Consider the following 24,619-nt stretch of genomic DNA (forward strand, 5'->3'; position numbering starts at 1 on the left):
AGGAAAAGGAAAAGAAAAAGAAAACTAATTAATGTATTTTTTATCTATAATCAGATCTTGTCTAGAAACTTCATTCAGTGACCTGCCTGGCTCTCCATCTATATCCTCAGAATTATAACTCCTGCCCATCTTATTCCCCCATAGTCACTGAAATGTATCATTAAAAATATTATCACCACTTTTTAAAAAATTCAAGCACCACAAACATAATCCTTTGTTTCTGACAGTAGTACCAGTGAAAACTGTTTTGTGCCATACTCTAGTTTTGCTACTGGGCTCTGCCCCACCCACCTGTTAGATTTGGCCCGCAAGGCCAGTCCTGATCAGCATCTGGTCTGTAGAGCCAAGAAAATTCCCCTAGACCTGGCCTAGCTGGTATTTATTAGCATCACCCTCAAACTTAAACAGCTGTGGAGTTTAACTCAGACATACACAACTGAGTAACTTCACTCAGCTGAAAATTCCAAAGCAGAAATGATCACTTATCATCCAACAGAGGTACTACACCATTGGCTTTACATACAAAAACTTAAAAACAGATTAATACCACAGTGGCCAAATAGTACAGATGTCTTCCAGCAAACCAACAACAGTGTTCAAACATGTTCTTAGAATTTACAATACAGGAGTCCAATTTAAATCCTCATTTAGTTCATCACAAACAAGAGTCTTCAGAGAAAAAAATGAGAATACTGTTCTCAATTTTGCTTCCAGTTGTTTTCTAGATTTTAAATCCTTTCCAGTATGTCCGTAGTTGACAAAGTATGTCACCACAAAGACATGCATTCTTTTGTTTTTAATGAAATTTATGTTCATTCATTCTCATCTTAATTTTTTTAATATACATGCCAACATACATAAGATTGCATGGTTACTTTGGTACTGCAGTTATAAAATTCTTTCAGGACGTGTTTCCTTTTATCAGCTTAATTGATGAAGTCCTTAAACTCAACACAATTCATATATACACTATATTGGCTACAGGAAAAATTACTTTGGCTTTGTTGAATAGAGTCAACAAATGTGTTGTTACATCATTAAGATACTGTGCACTAGAAGGTCTCTCACATTTTGAGCATGTTTTAATACAGGAGGCTTCTCCTTACATCTAGAGATATCTACTAATAGACCCCAGTATTTTAATATTAACTTACTGAATCAGTCCATTGAACTATCAAGAATTGAAGGCACTATTGTTCTAATTTCAATTATCTTATTCTCCTTAGGTTTTAGCAAGTCCTTCTGGCTTTAAACATAACCTTTTCAAGAATCCCCTTTGGATATGCTCATTTCTGCAACTGTTTTATCAGTAGTTTGGTCTGTGTGTTCAAGTCCAGCAGACTACTATAGCTTCTACTTAATCTAATACTCTGTGAAGATGGCAGATTTTTCTTACTATGACTAGCATAAAAACTGACACACACCATAAAGGAATTGGCTCCAGTTGGTTTTCTAAAGATAGCTGTGTATATATGTGTGTCATTCTTCATTACTGTAACATCAAGGAAATTTATTCTGGATATATCATTTTAGATCAAATTTAATGGATTCATGCTTATATTAAGATATAAATCCAACAGGGTTTTTACAGGCCCTCTCCAGATCATGAGGTTGTCATCCAGATATCTATTATAGGTTTTAAGGACTTATTATTATAATTCAAAATATGAACCTGGTTTAAACCAGTCCATACATAGGTTTGCCAATTCCTGAGCAAACTTACAGCACCTGACAGCTCCTGATATCTCCCTATAATGTTGAAATAGAAATAATTTTTTCTTCAGTGCCACTTCTGCCAAAGAGCAAATAAAACTAGTGAGCAGGTTCCTCCAGTTCTCTTTATTTAAGGTAAAATTTGTTACTCCTACTGCTTGGTCATGAGGTATATTCATATATAGTGATACCACATCCATAGTAACCAACAACCAACCTCATTCTCCAACACAACTGTATCTAGATTTTAAAACAAACACAAGTCTGTGTCTTTCAAACAAGTTGGTATCTGTGGAATAAACGGTTTAAGGAGCGATTTACATACTTTGATATAGGTTCTAACTCACACCCAATTATTGGGTAGTCTGGCACTGGGAACACCCGTTTTATGCATTTTTGGTAAGAGGTCAAACACAGGTGTTCTTCCATCTGCCTCTGATAAGAAATCATAAACCTTTCTATTTAGGTATCCCTCAATTAGGCATCCATCAGCAATCTGCACAATTTGCCTTTCTGCAACCTGTAATGGGTTCTACCTGCATAAAGTAGGTGTTCAGTGCAATAAAACAATGTCATTCTCAGAGCTTGGAAAAGTTACTTTTTTAACTACAGCTCCCATCAGCCCAATCCAGTGGCCATGTTGGCTGGGGCTGATGGGAGTTGTAGTTCAAAAAAGTAGCTTTTCCAAGCTCTGGTCATTCCTAGTTGTCTATGTGCCTCTGTCAAATAGTCCTTTACATCCCAAATAACTGCTGGACTTCCTTTATCTGACCATATCTTCCCTTTTCTTCAAATCATTTCAAGCCATCCTTTCTTATCTGGTTAAGGGAACAATCCAACTGCCAGGCAGCCGGGGGGGGGGGTTGGAGGAGGAGCTGGCAGAAAGCTCCACATGATCCTCTTCCTGTTCAAGAGCTGCTGGTCCAGCTAAACATTGGTTCCACTGGCAGCTGGGCTCATGACTCCACCCAATAGGGCTCCTGGGGAGTAAGCACTCCTGAATGGAATTTTACATTTTTTTGTAGTTCAAAGGGGGATTGGGACCCATGGGAGGGATCTGGGTGGGGGAAGGATCTCACATAAGCCCCCCGCCATGTAGATCCTCCCCCACCATGCCTCTGGAACACCCTTATGCCAGCTTCCACTGGGCCTCCATCCACTGGGCTGGCCATTCCTGGTGGACTCCTGGTGGTGCTGGGAGGCTCCTGCCGGAGCCACATCTCTGCTACAGCAGAGGGCTGATGCCAGTGGAGCCCAGCATAAACCGGAGCCTCCCAGTGGTGCCAGGGATCTGTGGCATCCAACTCACCACAGCCCAGCAAAAGGGTGAGTTGGGATTGCGCCCTAAATTAAGCCATGATCTGGTTCCATTTCTTCTACAGTCCTCACCTCTTGTACAACCATTTCTTCAAAGATCTGAATCCTACAATTTACTAAGGTAGGATTAAAAATGGATTTAGGTTTAAATTCACTCTATCACTTCACACTTGATCGTGGTTTTAAAAAGAATCTCTGTAACCTTATCTGCCAAAACAATTGCTGGAGCAACATCCATTAATTAAAAGCATTATGCCTAGATGTACTGTAGGTATAAAAACATCCCTTTTTGTAATACTTATGCTCCACTGGAAACCCCGCCCCCCACTCCATTCCCAGATGGGAATTAGAATTGATCCCTTAGTTGGGAATCCCATTGGAATAACAAAATCATAGAATAGTAAAGATGGAAGGAGCCTAAAAGGCCAATGAGTCCAGCCCCCTGCTCAATGCAGGAATCCAAGTTAAAGCATTCCCAACAGATGGCTGTCTAGCTGCCTCTTGAATGCCTCCAGTGTTAAAGAGACATGTGAACTAAAAAGATGTGTGTGCAGATGGTGTTTTGCTTCAATATTTGTAGGCCAATGTTCTTACTGTTGAAGAGACAAGACTTTTTTAATCTGCACAGTCTGGTAGTGAACTTTTGTATCAAACACCACAAAGTCCCAGTCGCATAGATGGTTAGCTCCTGCATATAAATCTTCTCTCTTAGGATCATGGTTTGTTTCCACTGCTAAATTGCCTAAATTCAAATATTTGTAGGCAGGGTCTTGCACCAAGTAAATTCAGTATAATCTAAAGGTTTTGAATGGCATCCAGACCTTTATATAAAGGACGCTTGACCATAATAGCTAATGTGCCTTCAAACAACACTCTGGAGGCACTGAAATGTGACAATGAGCAGAATAGCAGCTGTCTTAGTAAGCAATATTTAGAAGTCCATAATGGCAGATATTAATATACAATCCATATATTCCCCAAAAAAACCAATGGCCTATGTTTTGTGCCACTCATGAATTACATTTTATTACTCTCTCTTACCAGAGGTTATGTAACATGTTTTCCCTTATGATGAGTTTGTTTCTTTTTTCGCATGTGAAACAACCTAATTGTATGTTTATAGCAACGGAATGCTTTTGTTACTACACTGAAACATTTTAAGGCTTTAGAGACCAAATTGAGTAAATATATTTGCTGAAAATATTGATAAATCCTTTCAAAAGTTTTCATTTCTTTTTATGCTATGCAAGACATCAATATAGCTAAAAAACTACAGCCCCTTAGCTTGTGCAGAGATGAAAACCCAATAGTCTTTCTCCCCAGAAATGAGCCTTTAGCAATTATTGTATATTCAAATAGATAGAATATTCAGCAAAAGGGTAAATTTATTATATGAGATTGGTGGGAAATGTCTTTGAGCCCAAACTGAACTGTTATTATTTCTTAAGATATTAGGCTTTGCATACTGGAAAGCTAGTGAATATTTTTCCGTTCCCTATAAACATACACAGAATTTTCTGGAGATGGGAGGATTTTTTTCTTCCTTTTTTCTGCTTAAATGGTAAACTACAAAACTGTGCAAAATGTTTACGTGCCATGTTTACAATAAAAGCTTCTATAAATAGTGAGGATTTTAAAGAATAAGTCATCATCATCCAAACATGGCAAACTAGTATGTCTTTAAAATAATTTCAGACAAGGAAATTTTTTAGTTAAAACCTACCTGTATATAAAAAAAGTTTATTATTCTTTTCTCCAAGTTTTTGGATAAGTGTTACTACCAGTGGACAAATATATCTTAGCTAAAATATTGTGCCCGCATAGAAAAATAAGGAGACAAGGCACAAGGTAGGGTGAACTGGGCCACTTTTATTAATTTAACAGCAAATCTGCAGTAGGGAAATGTAGCATTGACACTTTCTGTTCATAACAAGCTGTGGCCGAGGCAACCCTACGAAGGATGAGGGGTAGCATTTCATCTATCCTTTGCCTTGAACCCCACCCTTTCAGGTGAGTAGAGGGGCCTTCCTGCTTCACCCCTTCTGGTGCCCCATGACTCTGGGTGGGTGTTACAGGTTAGCCTCAAAGGTGTTCCTTACCTTGCTAGGAGACCCCATAGCCCTAAACTCAAGCCTTGGGACTACACCCTTCAAGGTGGCTAAGAGTGTCACCAAATCTTAACTACCTGATAACGTCTCACACTTACCTGTCAATGTGGCCAATTAACCTATTTAATGGCTACCACCCACTAAGTACACCCATCACCAAATCAGAACAGACAGGGGGGGGGCAGCCAGCAAGGCCAATCAGCTGAAGGACAAAAAAAGAAAATCCTAATTAGCCCCAAACAACAACCAGCAATGCTTACACTGAATGAAGGGCAGGATGGTCAGTGGTGAGAAACTGAAGAGGCCAGAGGAGAGGCAGGGCAGGCTTAAACAGCCTGGTGTTAGACTTAGCCCCTGACATCAGCACAGCATGCATTGGCATGCTTGAAGCCATTTGGCTCCCCTTCCAGAGCAGCTGCAAAGTCTGCTCACTGCCACACCTGCTGTGGGCAAGGTGGCAAATGGAAAATGATAACATTGAAAAATTCAAGTAAGATTACAGCTTGTAACAACAGAAATTAAGATTTCTTTAAGACATCAAAAGGCCTTTACGACATAAAATACTTACATGCCTACTCAAAAACAAGTATCACTGATTTCAGTTGTGCTTACTTCCAGTAAACCAGGTATAATATTTCAGCCTAAATCATTTAAGACACCTTAAAGCTTTATATAGGCAAGTGGAATCACAGCAACTTTTCAGATGTCTTCTGTAGACATACAGTTAGTCACATGCTTGAGACCTTCTTCCCTACCACTTAGTGTTCCTTCCCCTCATGCTCTCATCACATATAAAGGGCAAAGCACGAGGTGCCATATTTATTTATCACTGTTCACTGACCTTGTAAAATATAGAAGCCACTTATAGCCATTTCTATTATGCAGGTTCATGAACCTTTCATATTAAAATAAACAAGTGCACTGGGCAGGTTGAGAAGAGTCCAAGGCCTGCTCCTGATCATGTCAAATACAGAACACTACTCATTGGAGGGAGAAAAAGGTCAGTTTAAGGTAAAGTGAATGCATGTGAAAGAACTAGAAGCCCTATTCTTCTCCATCACCCAACCCCAAAAGTAATTAACACTTTAGAGATGTGGTGATGCCTGATCCAATGATTCATTTTACAGACCTCTGATACTGTGGAATGAGGCACATTTCCTTATGGCAAGCAATCTGCAGCTTCCCTGATCATTGGTTACACCGGCTAAGGCTGATGGGAGTTGGAGGCCCAACAATACCTAGAGGGCCACAAGTTCCCCACACCTGCTTTATAATAACAAGTCTTAAAGTGAAGGTGGTCCTGGCAATTCCAGAGTAAGAACAATGGTATATGATTAGCCTAATTAAAGGACAAGGAACCAGCACTGTTTTAGCACTGATGATACACATCACTCTCTTTTTTCCCTTTATTGTGCTCTGTGTATATATTCAGTCTCATTTATTTAAACTCAGTCTCTGTGCTATTTGTGATGTACTTAATTTTGTGCCTGATTTACCCAACTTTGTGGAACAAAGATCATCATTGCTTTTCCAAACATCTGCTGTTAAATTCATCTGCACCACTTCTCCAACTGCCATAATCCAACGGATGTACATTTGACTTTGTTACCATCTTTTTTAAAAAATAAAATGCACTCTTCATTTGTGACATAGCATACAGTCCACTTCAATACTACTGCTATAGCTGCTTAGCTCAAAAGTAAGTTCAAAGTTTTAATAGTTATGCATCAGGAAAACACATTCAGCAGTTGGAGGTTTCCAAACGCTATATAGTAAATGTAGAATGCAGATGTACCAACCCACAGTCTGGCAAACCAGTTCTCTGTATGTTTCTCTGAGAGTAAATCCCACTTATTCCCAAATAAGAGTGCATAGAACTTTTGCTTTTAGTAATTCTTTTTGCCATTAACTGGAAGTTCTAATACCGAACCATTGCTTTAATTTTAAAGATTAAATCTGACATCCCTCTTTAGGATGCACACCTTAACATGGTGAGGGGGTTTGAGAGTGTTGAAGAAGCTAAGAGCAATGCCGTCAGGAGTCTAGACCAAGAGGCTAGACTCCTAGCAGGGGCACCCAAGGCAGAATGGTCAAAGCCGAGACACCAGACTAAGATGCATCCAAACTCAGAGGAAGGCAATGGTAAACCACCTCTGAATATCTCTTACCACAAAAACCCTATGAACAGAGTATCCAAAATGTGACACGAGATAGTGTTGGAAGATGAGTCCCCCAGGTCAGAAGGCACTCAGCAAGCTACTGGGGAAGAACAAAGGACAAGTACGAGTGGAGCTGTGACTAATGACACAGCTGGGTCAAAGCCGAAAGGAAACCCAGAGGCTGATGCACACAGATGCGAAAGGAGAGTCCGGAGTTGTACGATGCACACTATACGAACATGGAGAAGCATGTGAGAAGCATGAACCAGGGCAAGTTAGAAATTGTCAAGCAAGAAATGGAATGTATCAACATTACAATACTTGGCGTGAGTGAATTAAAATGGACGGGAATGGGACATTTTCAACCAGGCAACTACAAAATATTTTATGCAGGAAATGAGAAATCAAGAAGAAATGGGGTTGCTTTAATAGTGAGAAGTGATGTAGCAAAAGCAATTAGGAGCTACAATACAAGGTCTGAGCGAGTGATATCAATGAGATTGAATGTGAAACCTATTAACATAATCATCATCCAAGTCTATGCTCCACCAGCAAACGCAGAAGAACAGGAATTGGAGAGATTTTATGCAGAAGTACAGGAGAAAATTGATCACACACCAAAACAAGATGTGCTGATAATCATGGGGGACTGGAATGCAAAAGTAGGGAACAGAGAAGAATTAGGAATTGTGGGGAAATGGGGCCTAAGAGACAGAAATGAAGCAGGAGAAAGACTTATTGAATTCTGTGAAGACAATAATTTGTTTCTTGCGAACACATTTTTTGAGCAACCAAAAAGAAAACTGTATATGCGGACATCACCAAATTGTCAATATAGGAATCAAATTGACTATATAATTGGTAGCAGAAGAAGTTCCATACTTTATGCTAGAACAAGACCAGGAGCAGACTGCGGTACAGATCATGAACTGGTCGCATCGAAAATCAGAGTAAAGCTAAAGACGAACAACAAAGCAATCATAATGCCAAAATACAATTTAAATAACATCCCAGAAGCATATAAGGATCAAATAAGGAACAGATTTGAGGTTTTAAACTTAGTTGACAGAGAACCAGAAGAACTATGGACTGAAGTCAGAGACATTATCAGGGAAGAATGCAAAAAGACAATACCTCTAGATAAAAAGAGAGAAAGACCTCAATGGATGACTGAAGAAACTCTTAAAATGGTTAAAGAGAGAAGAAAAGCAAAAGCAAAAGGAGATAGAAACACGGTCAGAACCCTAAATGCAACAATACAGCGACTAGTACGTAGGGACAAAGAGAAGAGGACAACAAAAATGGTAAAACAAGAGCCCTATTCCAAAAGATTAGAGAAATGAAAGGGAAATTTAAACCACGAGTAGGGATGTTGAATAATCAACAGGGGAACACACTTGACTGACCAAGATGAAATAAAAAGAAGATGGAAGCATTACAATGAATAACTCTATAAAAGCAATGCCAGGATGTCAGATTCATTCAGGGAGGAACTGTATGATGAAGAACCAGAAATTTTAGAATGTGAGGTGAAAGCTGCTCTTCAAATACTTGGAAGAAACAAATCACCAGGAACAGATGGCTTACCAATAGAGTTCTTACAAGTTACTGAGACTGAATCTGTCCAAATTGTGACAAAAATCTGTCAAGAAATATGGAAAACTAAACAATGGCCCACAGACTGGAAGCATTCAATATACATCCCAATTCCAAAGAAAGGGGATCCCAGGGAATGCAGTAATTATCAAACTATTGCCTTAACATCTCATGCAAGTAAAGTAATGCTCAAGATTCTACAACAAAGACTCTTATCATATATGGAGCAAGAAGTGCCAGATGTCTGAGTTGGATTTAGAAAGGGAAGAGGCACAGGAGATCATATTGCAAACATACATTAGATAATGGAATGGACCAAAGAATTTCATCTTCAGATCTTCACGGCCCTGTCGAGTTATAGTGGCAGAACATTGCTGTGGATGTCTCACTGTTGAACAGTTTAATGGTCTCTAAAAGAAGAAGAGGCACCAGATATATCGCTAACATACGTTGGATAATGGAACGGACCAAGGAATTTCAGAAGAAAATCACCCTGTGCTTTATAGATTACAGCAAAGCCTTTGACTGTGTAGATCATGAAAAACTATGGAATGCTTTAAAAGAAATGGGAGTGCCACAGCATTTGATTGTCCTGATGCGCAACCTATACTCTGGACAAGAGGCTACTGTAAGGACAGAATATGGAGAAACCGGTAGGTTCCCCATCGGAAAGGGTGTGAGACAGGGGTGTATTTTATCACCCCATTTATTTAATTTATACACAGAACATATCATACGGAATGCGGGACTCGACCAAGATGAAGGTGTGAAAATTGGAGGGAGAAATATCAATAATTTAAGATATGCAGACGATACCATACTACTAGCAGAAACCAGTAATGATTTAAAACGAATGCTGATGAAAGTTAAAGAGGAAAGCACAAAAGCAGGACTACAGCTCCGGAAGGTGACAACAAGAAAACGGGCTTTCTCTGTGGTGGCCCCCGAACTATGGAACTCTCTCCCTGATGAGGTACGCCTGGCGCCAACATTGCTGTCCTTCCGGCGCCAGGTAAAACCCTTTTTGTTCTCCCAGGCTTTTTAACAACATTCTAACAACATTTTTAACATCTATTGTAACACCTACATTTGCACTTACGCTCTTAATATTTTAGCAATTTTAATTACTTAACATCTTAACATCTTAATACTTTTAACTGATTTAATACGTTTTAATATTTTTAGGCTTGTGTTGTAGTTGTTTATATGTTTAATTATGTTCTGCTACTTTTGGTATATTGTTTTTAAGTTGTTGATATATGTTTTTACTTGTATATTGGATGTTTTTATGTTGTGCACCGCCCAGAGAGGTACGGCTATTGGGCGGTATAGAAATATAATTAATAATAAATAAATAAATGTCAAAAAGACTGAAGTAATGACAACAGAAGATTTATGTAACTTTACAGTTGACAATGAGGACATGGAACTTGTCAAGGATTATCAATACTTCAGCACAGTCATTAACCAAAATGGAGACAATAGTCAAGAAATCAGAAGAAGTCTAGGACTGGGGAGCACAGCTATGAGAGAACTAGAAAAGGTCATCAAATGCAAAGATGTATCACTGAACACTAAAATCAGGATCATTCATACTATGGTATTCCCAATCTCTATGTATGGATGTGAAAGTTGGACAGTGAAAAATGTGTTTAAGAGAAAAATAAACTCATTTGCAATGTGGTGTTGGAGAAGAGCTTTGGGGATACCACGGACCACAAAAAAGACAAATAATTGGGTGTTAGAACAAATTAAACCAGAACTACCATTAGAAGCTAAAATGGTGAAACTGAGGTTATCATACTTTGGACACATAATGAGAAGACATGACTCACTAGAAAAGACAATAATGCTGGGAAAAACAGAAGGGAGTAGAAAAAGAGGAAGGCCAAACAAGAGATTTCTTGATTCCATAAAGGAAGCCACAGACCTGAACTTACAAGATCTGAACAGGGTGGTTCACGACAGATGCTGCTGGAGATTGCTGATTCATAGGGTCGCCATAAGTCATAGTTGACTTGAAGGCACATAACAACAACAAATCTGACATATTGATAACTTATTAATGAGGGTGCAAATGAGAAGTGTCTACACAGTCAAAGGAAGCTTCTGTTAATACTTCCACACCTCTGTCTTTGCCATTTTTTCATCTTCATTATTAACAATATTTATTTATTTATTTATTTATTAGTTCCATTTGTATGCCGCCCCTTCCTCCCAGCAGGAGCCCAGGGAAATTCCTCTTTCCCATACAAAATCATAAACATATGAAGGGCAAATACATTCATCACATTAGTTGAACAGGCAGAATCTATACGATTGACTTCATATAGCAGTTTTTTCAGCTTAAACAGTAAAAAATCTCAAAAGCACCTTCCCATGTTACTTTCTAAAAGTCCATCACTTGCTCCAAATCCAGAAACTGCAACACAAGAATTTAGATAAGGGATTATCCAATAGACCATCTCCAAAACCAGAGTTATATATGTCCAGAGCACTTACCATATACAGTCTTTGCTTGCAGGCACTCAAGAGTTCAATTACCTCCCTCCGGGGAGGGGGGGAGGCTTTGGATCCTAAGTTAACTTACAGAGGTTCATGGAAGGAAAGTTTCCTTCCCCCTTCCTCCCCTCCTGGAAAATATATCAGTCAAGCATACTCTTTGGAAGGTTGAGCTGCTTCCTGAACAATGTTGGATGGACCCAAGACAGCTACTGGGGAAGGAAGGGAAATTGCCCCAAACCAGGCAGAGGTGAACTTAAGTTAACTTATCTTAAGATCCAAAGCAATGTTTTTTGTGTTTTTTTTAAACTAACGTGGCATATAGGAGATTCCTAACTCTAATATTAAAACAAAGTGGAAGGTGTGCTTGATATTAAACTCTGAGGTGTTCCATTTCTGTTACTATAGTTACACATTATCTAGCATAGGAAAAAACTTTTTTAGTTGGCTCACAGGCGAATAATTTATTTTCCAGAAGCAAGCTTTGACAGCTGTATCATGAACTTATGTCAATAGGTATTTATAATTTTAAAAAAGATCAGAAAATATCTAAATGCTGTACAATAATTGTATTGTGCATATTACGACTGATTTTTATGCTGTCATTGGCATCACAAAAGTTATTGGATCTTGCCCTGTAGGACAAAGAAGACTTACTTAAATGTGGTGGATAAATATGATATTATAGAATAACCTATTCTAGTATCTGGAATTCAACGAGCTTGTCATTTACTTCCTGTTCAGATATCAGATTTCAAAAATCTATTGACCCTTAAGAAAGAGCAAGCTTTTTCTCCACCTGCCCCCCCCAAAAATCCTCACCAAAATTCTCCTGAGTCACACGATAAAGGAATGCTCCCTTTCTGTAATCTCCCTGTTGTATCCAACCTCTTCATAAGGTCCATTTCCTATATTGTGCGGAACGGACCTCCTGATAAGATGGTATCTGCAGGAGACCCTCATCTGCAGATCACAGTGATTGACTGGGTATATAAGGGGTAAGACGGTCTTTCAGGTATCCTGGTCCCGAGCTGTATAGGGCTTTGTACACCAAAACTAGAACCTTGAACTTGGCCCGGTAGCAAATGGGCAGCCAGTGCAATTCTTTCAGCAGCGGGATGACATATTGGCAATACCCTGCCCAGTGAGAGGTCTTGCCGCTGCATTTTGCATCAGCTGCAGCTTCCAGACCAACCTCAAGGGCAGCCCCACATACAGCACATTACACTAATCCATCCTGGAGGTTACCAGTGTGTGGACAACAGTGGTCAGGCTATCCCGGTCCAGAAATGGCCACAGTTGTCTTGCCAGCGGAAGCTGGTAAAAGGCACTCCTAGCCACGGAGGTCACCTGGGCCTCTAGCAACACAGATGGATCCAGGAGCACCCGCAGACTACAGACCTGCTCTTTCAGAGGGAGTACGACCCCATCCAAAGCAGGCAACTGACCAATTATCCGAACTCGGGAACCACCAACCCACTCCTTCCTGCAATGATGCATTGACCACACCCTGGATCCACTCAGTCAGATCCCCTCGGCACACTTTAATATGCCAAGAAGGGCAGTGGTCAAGAGGACACAGTGCCAGCATCAATGCGAGCACCTTGTCTACATCATCAGGCCGCATCAACTGAAACCGTTCCCAAGAAGTTGCAGCAGACGCTGCACTGGACACCTCATTGGAGACTACAGTAGATGTGGATGGGGCATCAAGACTGCTACGGAGGTGAGCAACTTTACCCTCAAAGTGTCTTCCAAACAATTCACAGTGAGCCTCCGAAAGGTCTAAAACTCCATTTCCTGGAGTTGATGTCAACAGACCCTTGATAATACGGAAAAGCTCCATTGGTCAGCTACTTGAGGATGCGATGGAGGCAGAGAAGTGGGCCTTCTTTGCCGCCCTCACCACCACACAGTAGGCACGGTTATGATGTTTTACTCGTGCCCGATCAGCCTCACAGCACATCTTTTGCCACTTACACTGTAGCTGTTGTCCAGCCTGTTTCATTGCCCTTAACTCACTGGTGTACCAAGGTGCAAACCGGGCTCCATAATGCTGGAGACAGTGCTCAGGGGCAACTGTGTCAACAGCCTGAAGCGCCTCGCTGTTCTACAGCGTGACAAGGACTTCAACAGGGTCAGCTGCTCTATCTACTGGGAACTTCCCCAGGGCATTCAGGAATCCTGTGGATTCCATTAGTCTCCAGGGGCAGACCATCTTAATCTGTCCGCCACCCCTGCAGGGAGGGATCTAAGTCTAAACTTCAACAGCAAGTGATCTGACCATGACAATGGGGTGACATCCACCCCTCTATCTCCAGCCAACCCCTTCCTCCATCTGGAGCAAAAACCAGCCTCAGAATGGACATTGAAATCACCCAGGACTATCTTTCTGGATTCTCCAATACCACAGCTAAGATAGCCTCTGCCAGCTCAGTCAGAGAAGCTGCCAGGCAGCAGGGTGGACAGTACACCAGCAGCAATCCTAGTTTATTCTCTTCTTGGCCCGACACCAGGTGCATGTCTTCACAGCCAGCTCGAAGACTGAGTGTCTTCCTAGTGACAGAGATGTAAGTTCTGTAGACCACAGCAACTCCTCCACCCCACCCCCACCTCTGTCCCTGCAGCCTATGTTGGTGTTGCACCAAGTATCCAGGTGGGCAAAGCTGGGTCAGATCAATTTCTCCCAGCTCACCCACCCAGGTCTTGGTAATGCACACCAAATCAGGACCTTCACCCATGATCAAATATGGATGAGTGTGGTCTTATTATGTACCGATCTGGTGTTAAACAATAGCACACACAGGCCAGTGGGCACAGCAGATGAACAATGAGGAACCTGTCCATGAGAGGAGTGAGAGCAAGGAACAAGGCATAGATAGCCGTGTTCCTGTCTTCTATGGTAGTTCACTACCTCCCCATGACTATACCTGGAAACCTGTGGAGAGTAGTTCTTGCCTTAGAGTACCTTTGTCTTGTAGTAAAAAGAATGAATAAAAGGGGGGAGGAAGAAAAGACAAACACTCTCTCTCATACACACACACACACACACAACTATCCCCCCCTCACTCTCTCTGATGAGATTGCTAATAAGAGAGGGGTTTTTCTGCAACAATAAAGATAGCTTACTTATTTTAGGAATGAAAAAGCTACTCTGGGGTAGCTCTCATGCACACACTTCAGCTTTTAAGAAGGATCTGGTGACTTCAGTGCACAAATTAAACTTTGGCAATCACCTAGGCTAAAGACTCTTGTGAGAGCAGTAAAGCTTCTTATAATAATGAATTTCCCCGCATTCACTTTTACCTTGCTTGTTATCTCAAGTCAAAAGAGAGAGGAGAGCTCCTATTTCTCTGTGTTCCATTCAGTTGGGGCTCTAACACTTTGAACAAATCAGCCCCTGAAGCTAGTTAAGGACACCCTCAAAGAATAACTAATGGTATTGTATAAAACAGACTCTTGTTGCATTTTTCTTTCCTGGGGCCCTTCCCTGAACTTGTCTTCTTCCAACACTTGGATTTATTCTTCGTACTTTCCCTCTTTGTTTTGGTGGGCTGGTTGGTTGTTAGGTGTGGATGCCTGTGTATGTGTTTTAAGCAGTTGTATTCTTTTCTTTTTGAAACAAGATGATCCAACCATTACCCTGGACAGAATGACTGTTGTTCTGAGGCCCTTCCCTTTCAACTACCCACTGCCTTTTGTTTACTTGTTCATAGATCTCTCTCTCTCTCTCTCTCTCTCTCTCACACACACACACACACACACACAGAGGAAATAAGTAAAATGGGTATGGCGGCTGCTGCGGCAAAACTTTGCTAGTTGATCTTGTTGTGAGAAATTGAGGGGAATGATCTGTTAGCTGCTGCACAGAGTCAGCAACACCCACAGGAAGAATGCATGGTTCTGAATGACTGGAGGCAGATCCCTGGCAGATCTCTGGGTGCCTCCTTATTCTTTTTTTGTGGCTTGTGTCCATTAGCTACTAAGAGAAAAAGGGGGGGAGGGGACAAAGGGACAAACAATGGTCCACTTCTGGCCACCCTGGTTAGCATCTTTCCAAGGTGAGGGAGTAGTTGCTTGATTTTTTTTTAACTGTTTCCCTTCCAGGAGATGGGTGGGAACCTGCTTCTAACGATTATGACTGGGAATAAGAAGAGAGAGGAGATGGGCAGAAGCATCCTGGAAGCCTCTCAGTCAGTGCTAATGTATTTATATGACTGTGGGTGACAGGAGGAAGATTGAGCTATGGCTTTGGGATTGAGGGGGTTCAGATTCTTAGGAGGGTGTTGCCCCACTTGGCCCAACAGAGAAGCCTTCCCTGGCTTATGTATTTCACACACTAAGGCTGCAATCCAATACACGTCTTCTCAGAAGTAAACTCTATTGTGTTCAATGGGTCTTTCTCCCAGGTAAGTGTGTGTTGGATTGCAGCTTAATTCAATAAAGTTTGATGTAATTGTGCTATCTGTATAGCATTAGCTAGTGAGGAAATTATCTGTAATCGCTAACATTCTCTGTTCTTTGAAGAATAGAGTTGCTTCACTTTGAAGCTTTGTGAAATAGCAAGTAATGCAGCATGCCTGCTTTCAGAGCATAGTAATGTAAATCATTTTGAAGCTATCAGAAGTATGGATTATTATTATGTTTCTATTTATCTACATGAATGCTGATTATGTGTTGTACTGTGATATAATATGAAAAACTGTAATGTCCCTTTCATATTACCAGCATAGTCTTTTTGGTCTATTACAGTGATGGGTCGAGGAAACTATTCATGCTGATGTCTTGGATACTCCATTTAACAGCAAATAGGCATGTTCAGATTGTTATGAATGCAACTTCTTTTGGGCAATGAAAGAGAAGCTCCATAAAAGGAAAATGAATGTCCTTCTCTTAATGCATGCTGAGAAAGTGATTCTCACTAATGCTTACTCTGAAGCTCACCTGGTTATAAATGGTGTAGAAAAAGTTCAGTAAACTGCTTTTAAAGGAGTAGGCAGTATTTTAAAATATGAGACAGTGTTGGGTAAATGGTAATATGTAAAATTATAAAGAGAAGAGGTGGAGGGAAAATCACATCTAAGTTTAATTAAACAAGGGGATGGGGTTCATTTTATTCACAGTTTTAATTGAAGCTTAGCTGAAATTAGGGGCAGAGAAGCACAGATGGAACCAAGGTGAAACGACAAACAAGTGTCTGAGTCAATGGATAATGGGCTATAACTTAGAATTTCATTAAATACCACTCTCCTGGGTGCTTTTTAAAATAACCTCTGGACTATCCACTTGGCCTACATTTCTTTCTTTTTTTTTTCTTTTCTGGCTGTCCATTGTCCATTAACCTTGAAATGAACAATGGCTTCCTCCCTTGTTATCTTAATTTTCTTCTCCTCTATTATAAGTATTCCAAACAGAAGGAAGAATTAACAGACAAACCCCACAGCAGACTTTGGGGTGAGGGGATGGTTGAATAATTAGCTGGTCTTGTATTTAAGTTTGAGAAGTACATTCAGTATGAGTTGTATTCAACAAAATTATCCCATTAGAGCAAGGACTTCTGTCTGGACACCATCTCCCTCTCCTTGCCCTCTAGTGCCCCTCCAAAATTTGTTCTGGGATGTTTTCCCAATTCTATAGAACAGATTTTAGGATGAGAGTGCATAGATAGAATAGAGGGAGAGGAAGTCCTGTGAAGGTGGAGGTCTTTGCAGTAATGGGATGTCTTTATTGGATACCACCAGACAGATGGAAAGATAGATAGATAGATGATGATGATTTATTAAATTTACATCCCACTCTTCCTCCCAGTAGGATATAAATAAAACAATTTTTAGGGGGGACAAGTTGATACCCCACCTGCAAATCCTGCCCTTACTTGCTGATCCAGCAGGGCTTTGGATGCAGCAGATCCACCACTTTGCACCCCCACCCCCACCCCCACCCAATTTAGACTTGCACTGCACTTTTTGTTCTCTATATCTATCTATCTAGTGAGCATTTGTGACTTTACAGGCAATGCACTGTCAATTTGAAGAAATATTTTAAAAGTATTTTCTGAAGTTCTTTGATGTTAGCTTATGTAAGTGTCTCTTTTTGTTCATGCTGGCCTATTCATTATTCACATATTAAATATTTGATTTTCCCTAGCTGGTATTTTCCGTCTGGTATTTATACACTGGAAATCTGTCTGCCTTTTTTTAATAAAAAACTTCTTACATGACCTAACATTTGCACACCAGGTAGAAAGCTCAGTTTTTTCCATGACTAGGTTAAAATAAGTCTACTGCATAATGTTCAAAAGAAGCCCAATAGCTCTGCTGAAATAATTTTTGTAACCTTGACTGGTTTTGGAGCTGCATATACTTGGTTAATTTTCTTCTGCTTCTAGAATTTTAATTACAGTCTGAAGGGTTTTGTAAGTTTCTAGAAAGGTGTAATCCAATTGTTAGTTGTATGTTACTTAAACTTATTTTCATATACAATTAATGGCAAACATCTCAACTGTTGCAAAGTAGACTAAATGTTAGATTTGCATGTCCAAAGAGATGGATTTTAAAAGTCTTAGATATAGATGTATATTTCAGTATAGATGCATGCCATATATCATGTTTGTGTCAGACCATTTAATAGTGTTTGCCACAATGTCAATTTTGAAAATCTTGCTCTTATGCATTTGTTTTGATCACTTAAATACTATAAGGAAACTGTTGGTTCTTTGCCCAATATAAGTGGGTAGAATGGCCAGACTGTAACTACTTGTATCCCAAGCATATTACAGGCCAAACAATCATTTTTTTTTAAAAAAAGAAGTTTCCTTACTGCTTTTCAAACTATAGTGAAGAAATTGTATTGTATTAGTTTTGCCTCAATCACTTTTTTGTTAGTTTGTAGAAACCAAACTAAAAGTGTGGGGCTACTGGCCTCCATCTTGTAGAAATGATAGCAGAAGCAGAGCTCAGAAGAACTAAGGTCACAATCCAACTTACAGGAAGCTGGTGGAAGTGGAGCTGGCAGAAGCAGAGCTAGCATCCAACATCCAACATCCGTTCAGGTGCTGTTGGGAGGGGAAGATGCAGGCTGTGCCAGCAGGGATCAGCAGAAGGGAACGAAATGCTTGTTGCCTCCCACCACCCCTTTTCCCAGCATAGTGGCTGCTGGGATGAAGGGCTACAGGACCAAGCCAAATGGGCTGAGGGTGCGGTGAAAGTCCCCCTTCCCTCAGCTCAGCTCCCCCGAATATCCCTTTTTGGGCCTTCCACTGGCTCCACTTGCGCCAGCCTTGGCTAAGCTGGCTGTGCCCCTGCTATGCCTGCCTAGGCGGCAGCATAATTCCCAACTGCACCATGGCTGTGCCGGGGGGGGGGGACTTCTGCTGGCAGAACCCAGCAGTGCCACCCTTCCTCCTCCTCCTCCACAGCACATCCTGAAGTTCCTCAGCCTTGCTGGATTGTGCCCTAAGGCAAATGTAACTACTTCCTTATTTATTTATTTGTTTCGTTTATGAATCACTTCCCCTGAGGTATTCCAAAGCAATTTACAATATAATAAAACAGCTACATACTGTATATAAAACCAGTTAAAACAATTGCATAACAATCTCCATTTAGAAGGCTTGTTGAAAGAGGAATGTCTTTAGTAGGTGCCAAAAAGACAATAGAGAAGGTGCCTGCCTGGTATAAATAGGAGAGTTCCAAAAGGTAGGTGCTGCCACACTAAAGGCCTGATTCTGATATTGTGTGAAACTGACCTCCAGATCGGATGATATCTGCAGAGTCCCCTCTCCTGCAGAACACAGTGACTGGTAGGATATGTATGTATGTTTAACTAGATTAGCTTCAATACATGTAATACATTCATTTTGTATGCATTTTGATGACTATTTCAGTTACCTTTTGATAGCAAGCATTTCCATTTCCTATAATTGTATGTCTTGAAATTATTGTTACCCATCCTGAGCTCTTGAGTTTTGTTTTATGCAAAGTGGTACTTTTCTAGAGTGAAGAACTCCAAGACAGATGTGGGGAATCTTTGGCCCTCCAGATGTTGCTGAACTACAATTACCATCCATCATCCCTGACCATTGACCATGCTTGCTGAGGCTGATGGGAGTTGTAGTTATGCTATGGCAAAAGTGGCAGCCATGGAGGGAATAAAACGCTTTATGAGTCCAGTAGAGTGCCTATCGAAAATAGAGAAATGGTTGATTAAGAAAGGAATGTGCGTGTGGGATGATGATTGTTTTAAGACAGATGACCCTATGAAAACCATGACTGAGGCCTATGCGGGATATTGCAAAGAGTGCAGGCCTTCCAAATCAAAGAAAAGTGCGGCAGCCGCTTGGGGAGATAAGGATGTTGTGCAAACACAGCTGTTGTGAAAGATGTTCCAGCTCTTTGAATAGTTCTGAGGAAACAGAATTTGAGTGTTTGAGGGCTACAACAAATACTATCTTTTCAACATAGTTGCAATCTAGGATCTGAATAATGTGAATGGACTTCCAAACATTTTTTGCATGAAGCACTACACACATGGCTAAGGCTAATTTTAACCCTTCAGAAACTTGGCCTGCTGTAGTCAAATTGGCTCAAAACACATGGTGATGTTTCATTTTGGAGATTGGTTCACACAGTTGGGTTCCAGGGTGACTACACTGCCAGGCAGTAGTGGCCAGTGTGTTGGGGAGGAGCTACCCTCTCAACACCAGAGTTATTGCAGCTTATCTGAATGGGGATGGGCTGGGACAGGGTGACAATAAGATTAGGGCTGTTAAGTGGATTAGTGAGAGTGTCTTATTTTGTTCCTCTGGTGCTTCTGTGCAACCCCAACCTCATAGAATCATAGAATAGCAACAGTAAGGGTAGTCAGGAGCTATCTCATCAATGACTAAACAAACCTCACAATCCCACAATGGGACAAGAGCTTCAACAGGAGCACCATACGTGCCAGCCAGAAAATCCCCCAGAGCATTCAGGATTCAATCAGATTCCATAAGTGTCTAGGACCATTTCAATGGGTCCCCACCCCTACAGAGTGGAGTAGCTGCATTCAGCCCAAACCTCACCAGTGAGTTATTTATCCATGCCAATGGACTCATAGAATCATAGAATAGTAGAGTTGGAAGTGGCCTATGAGTCCATCGAGTCCAACCCCCTGTTCAATGCAGGAATCCAAGTCAAAGCATTCCCGACAGATGGCTGTCCACCTGCCTCTTGAATGCCTCCAGTGTCGGAGAGCCCACTATCTCTCTAGGTAATGGGTTCCATTGTCATATGGCTCTAACGGTTAGGAAGTTTTTCCTGATGTCCAGTCGAAATCTGGCTTCCTGCAACTTGAGCCCATTATTCCGTGTCCTGCACTCCAGGAACAATCGAGAAGAGATCCCGGCCCTCCTCTATGTGACAACCTTTCATGTACTTGAAGAGTGCTGTCATATCTCCTCTCAGTCTTCTCTTCTCCAGGCTAAACATGCCCAGTTCTTTCAGTCTTTCCTCATAGGGCTTTGTTTCCAGTCCCCTGATCATCTTTGCTGCCCTTCTCTGAACCTGTTCCAGTTTGTCTGCATCCTTCTTGAAGGGCGGAGACCAGAACTGGACACAGTATTCAAGATGAGGCCTAACCAGTGCTGAATAGAGAGGAACTAGTACTTCACGCGATTTGGAAACTATACTTCTGTTAATGCAGCCTAATATAGCATTTGCCTTTTTTGCAGCCACATCACACTGTTGGCTCATATTCAGCTTGTGATCAACAACAATTCCAAGATCCTTCTCACATGTCGTACTGCTGAGCCAAGTATCACCCATCTTATAACTGTGCGTTTGGTTTCTTTTTCCTAAGTGTAGAACTTTGCATTTATCCCTGTTGAATTTCATTCTGTTGTTTTCAGCCCAATGCTCCAGCCTATCAAGCTCCCTTTGAATTTTCTTTCTGTCTTCCACGGTATTAGCTGTGCCCCCCAACTTTGTATCATCTGAAAATTTGATAAGCATGTTTTGTACCTCCTCATCCAAGTTGTTAATAAAAATGTTAAAGACCACTGGGTCCAGGACCGATCCCTGTGTTACCCCACTCGTTACTTCCACCCAGTTTGAGAAGGAACCATTGATAAGCACTCTTTGAGTACGATTCTGGAGCCAGCTGTGGATCCATCTGATAGTTGTTTCATCCAGCCCACATTTAGCTAGCTTGATAATCAGAATATCATGGGACACTTTGTCAAAAGCTTTGCTGAAGTTGAGATATATTATGTCCACAGCATTCCCACAGTCTACAAGGGAGGTTACCCAATCAAAAAATGAGATGAGATTAGTTTGGCAGGATTTGTTCTTCATAAATCCATGTTGGCTCCTAGTAATCACTGCATTGCTTTCAAGGTGCTTACAGATTGACTGCTTTATAATCTGCTCCAGAATTTTCCCTGGGATTGATGTTAGGCTGACTGGTCTGTAGTTCCCCAGTTACTCCTTCTTGCCCTTTTTTGAAGATAGGGACAACATTAGCTCTCCTCCAGTCAACCGGCACTTCACCTGTCCTCCATGATTTCACAAAGATAATAGACAGCGGTTCTGAGAGTTCTTCAGCCAGTACCTTCAATACTCTAGGATGCAGTTTATCGAGCCCTGGAGATTTGAACTCATTCAGAGTGATTAGGTATTCCTTGACCATTTGTCTATCAATCTCAAGCTCCAATCCTGCCCCTTCTACTTCATGTTTCCCAGGAGGGTCATAGACCCTTTTTTGGGAGAAGACTGAGCAAAAGTAGGAATTGAGCACTTCTGCCTTTTCTTTATCATCTGTTATCATTTTGCCTTCCTCATTGAGTAGCTGTGCCACCATTTCTTTTCTCTTTTAATATGGACATACCTGAAGAAAGTTTTTGTGTTGCTTTTAGCATCCCTCGCTAGTCTCAGCTCATTCTCAGCTTTAGCCTTCCTGACACCATCCCGGCAATTCCATGATACCTGCCTGTACTCTTCCTTTGTGGCCTGGCCTTCTTTCCACTTCCTGTATGTGTCCTTTTTTGTTTTCAGGTCATCTCTAAGCTTTTTGTGAAGCCACATTCTGTTGTTTCCCCCCTTTTTTCCTTGTTGGAATTGCTTGCCATTGCGCTTTTAGAATTTCCTTTTTTAGAAACTCCCACCCATCTTGGACTCCTTTTCTCATTAGGGTGGCTTGCCATGGAACCGTACTTAAAATTGTTCTGAGTTTATTCAAGTCAGCTTTCCTGAAGTCCAGGGTGCATGTATGGTTACTCTCAGCTTTCGCTTCTGTTAAAATCAAGAATTCAAGTCTGGTGTAGTCACTTTCCCCCAGAGTTCCCGTAACTGCCACTTCATCTACCAAATCATCTCTATTGGTTAGAATCAAGTCCAAGTCTGGTTGCTTCCTCCACTTTCTATAGGAGGAAGTTACCTCCAACACAAGTCAGAAATTTCTTGGAGGGGCCGTGTTCGGCAGAATTTGGGCCCCAAAGTCCTTGAGTTTCCTTCCCAGAGCTTCAAAGTCTGATGTTATTTCTTCATAGTTCCGTTTGACAGTATCATTGGTTCCCACATGGATGAGGAGAAAGGGATACCTGTCGGTGGGCTTGATGAGTGATGGCAACCTTTCTGTCACATCTCTAATCCTCCGTCCTGGTTGACAGCATACCTCACTGCTGCTCTGCCTCACTGCTGCCCTGTTCATCTAAATGGCAGTTATGCCAACGTTGAGAGGGCATTTCTGTGGCTCCACCATACCACACCCACCTCTGCTGCCAGAATAACATATGATCGTAGTTTAAAAGCTAGGCAGGTTAGGGCCTTTAAATGTATAGCCACTGCTTTAATTATTTTGTGCAAGTATGCACCTGATGACACATCTCATCAAGTTAATGAAATAGAAAAATACATTCACACTGATAACAAGAATAACACAGGTTACGGTGAGGAGGAAGATCAGTAATTTGTTTTAATTCTTTGTGTTTTTATTGGTTACTTGCACTGTTACAATACAAAGTTACCTAATGATTGGAAAAGGATAGGTGATTTGGGGTTTAAGTATGATAGTGGGATGGAGAGTTTGGGCTGAGATTTTCTAGACATTTTATGTTATTTTTTCAATGTTTTCACAACTGATTAAAAATAACAAAATACCCCAAAAAATGTTATTCCTGAAGCCAAAACATTTATTGATTAGACAGTTCATAATTTCAGAATTCATGTGCATAGTTCCAGTTCAGAGCAATGCACGTTGCTATGGTTTGGAACATGTTTATTATTATTTATTTTATTTATAAAATTTATATCCCAACCTTCCCCCCAGAAGGAGCCCAGGGTGGCAAACAAAACATTAATCTAAAACATCTTAAAAACTGACTTTAAAATATATTAAAACAAAACATCTTTAAAACATATTTTAGAAAGGCTTTAAGAACATCTTAAAAAGCAATTCCAACACAGACACAGACTGGGATAAGATCTGTACTTAAAAGGCTTATTGAAAGAGGAAGGTCTTCAGTAGGTGCCGAAAAGATAACAGAGACGGTGCCTATCTAATATTTAAGGGAAGGGAATTCCAGTGATCAGGTACTACAACACTGAAGGTCCACTTCCTATGTTGTACGAAATGGACCTCCTTATAGGATGGTATCTACAGGAGGCCCTCACATACAGAGTGCAGTGATTGACTAGGTATATAAAGGGTAAGAATCTTTCAAGTATGTTAAATGGTCTGATTTGACATTGGCCCCCTGAAAAATAGTCAAATTTGATATTTTAAATTTCAGAAAGATGATTTCTTCCATTTTAGTTAGGTACCTTATGTCATAATTAATGATCCCTAATTATTTCTTTTTGAAGGAATCAGAAAGTGGGTGAGCACCAATAAAGTCAGTCAGATTAGATAATTTGCAATTATGTACACTGTTCCACAACTTGCATGGATGCTGGTTGCAGTATCCCAGGAGCTGTACTCCCAACAAAGCATACATGGTTGAACCACATGGAATTACAAAAACCTGTACTACTGGCAGCATGGGAAATAATATGTCTGCTATCCACTCTTTCAGTTGCTGAGAGCTAGGCAGTGACCATAAATTGAAGCCACAAATCTGGCTCCTTATTTTCTCATAGTAAAGTGAGGTCCACCACAGCTCTCATCCTGAACATGTCATAAACTAACCAGGTCACCCCCTAGTACCACATACACAACACATACAACATGTCCAGGTATTTGAACAGCATG

At 40.9% G+C, this 24,619-nt stretch overlaps 1 protein-coding gene across 2 annotated transcripts in view; it reads left to right on the forward strand.

Annotated features, from left to right (window-relative positions):
• Positions 1-24,619, forward strand: part of PRR16 (proline rich 16) — a 108,331-nt gene that overhangs the window by 71,615 nt on the left and 12,097 nt on the right. Inside the window, exon 1 of one of the 2 annotated variants that reach the window (XM_061624753.1) lies at positions 19,151-19,196. The exons of the other annotated variant lie outside the window; for it this stretch is intronic. The gene's annotated coding sequence lies outside the window, so the exon portion shown is untranslated. Of the gene's footprint in view, positions 1-19,150; positions 19,197-24,619 lie in introns of those variants that run through there. 2 annotated transcript variants of the gene reach the window in all.

Source organism: Rhineura floridana, chromosome 1 (assembly GCF_030035675.1).
Source record: "Rhineura floridana isolate rRhiFlo1 chromosome 1, rRhiFlo1.hap2, whole genome shotgun sequence".
Lineage (NCBI taxonomy): Eukaryota > Metazoa > Chordata > Lepidosauria > Squamata > Rhineuridae > Rhineura > Rhineura floridana.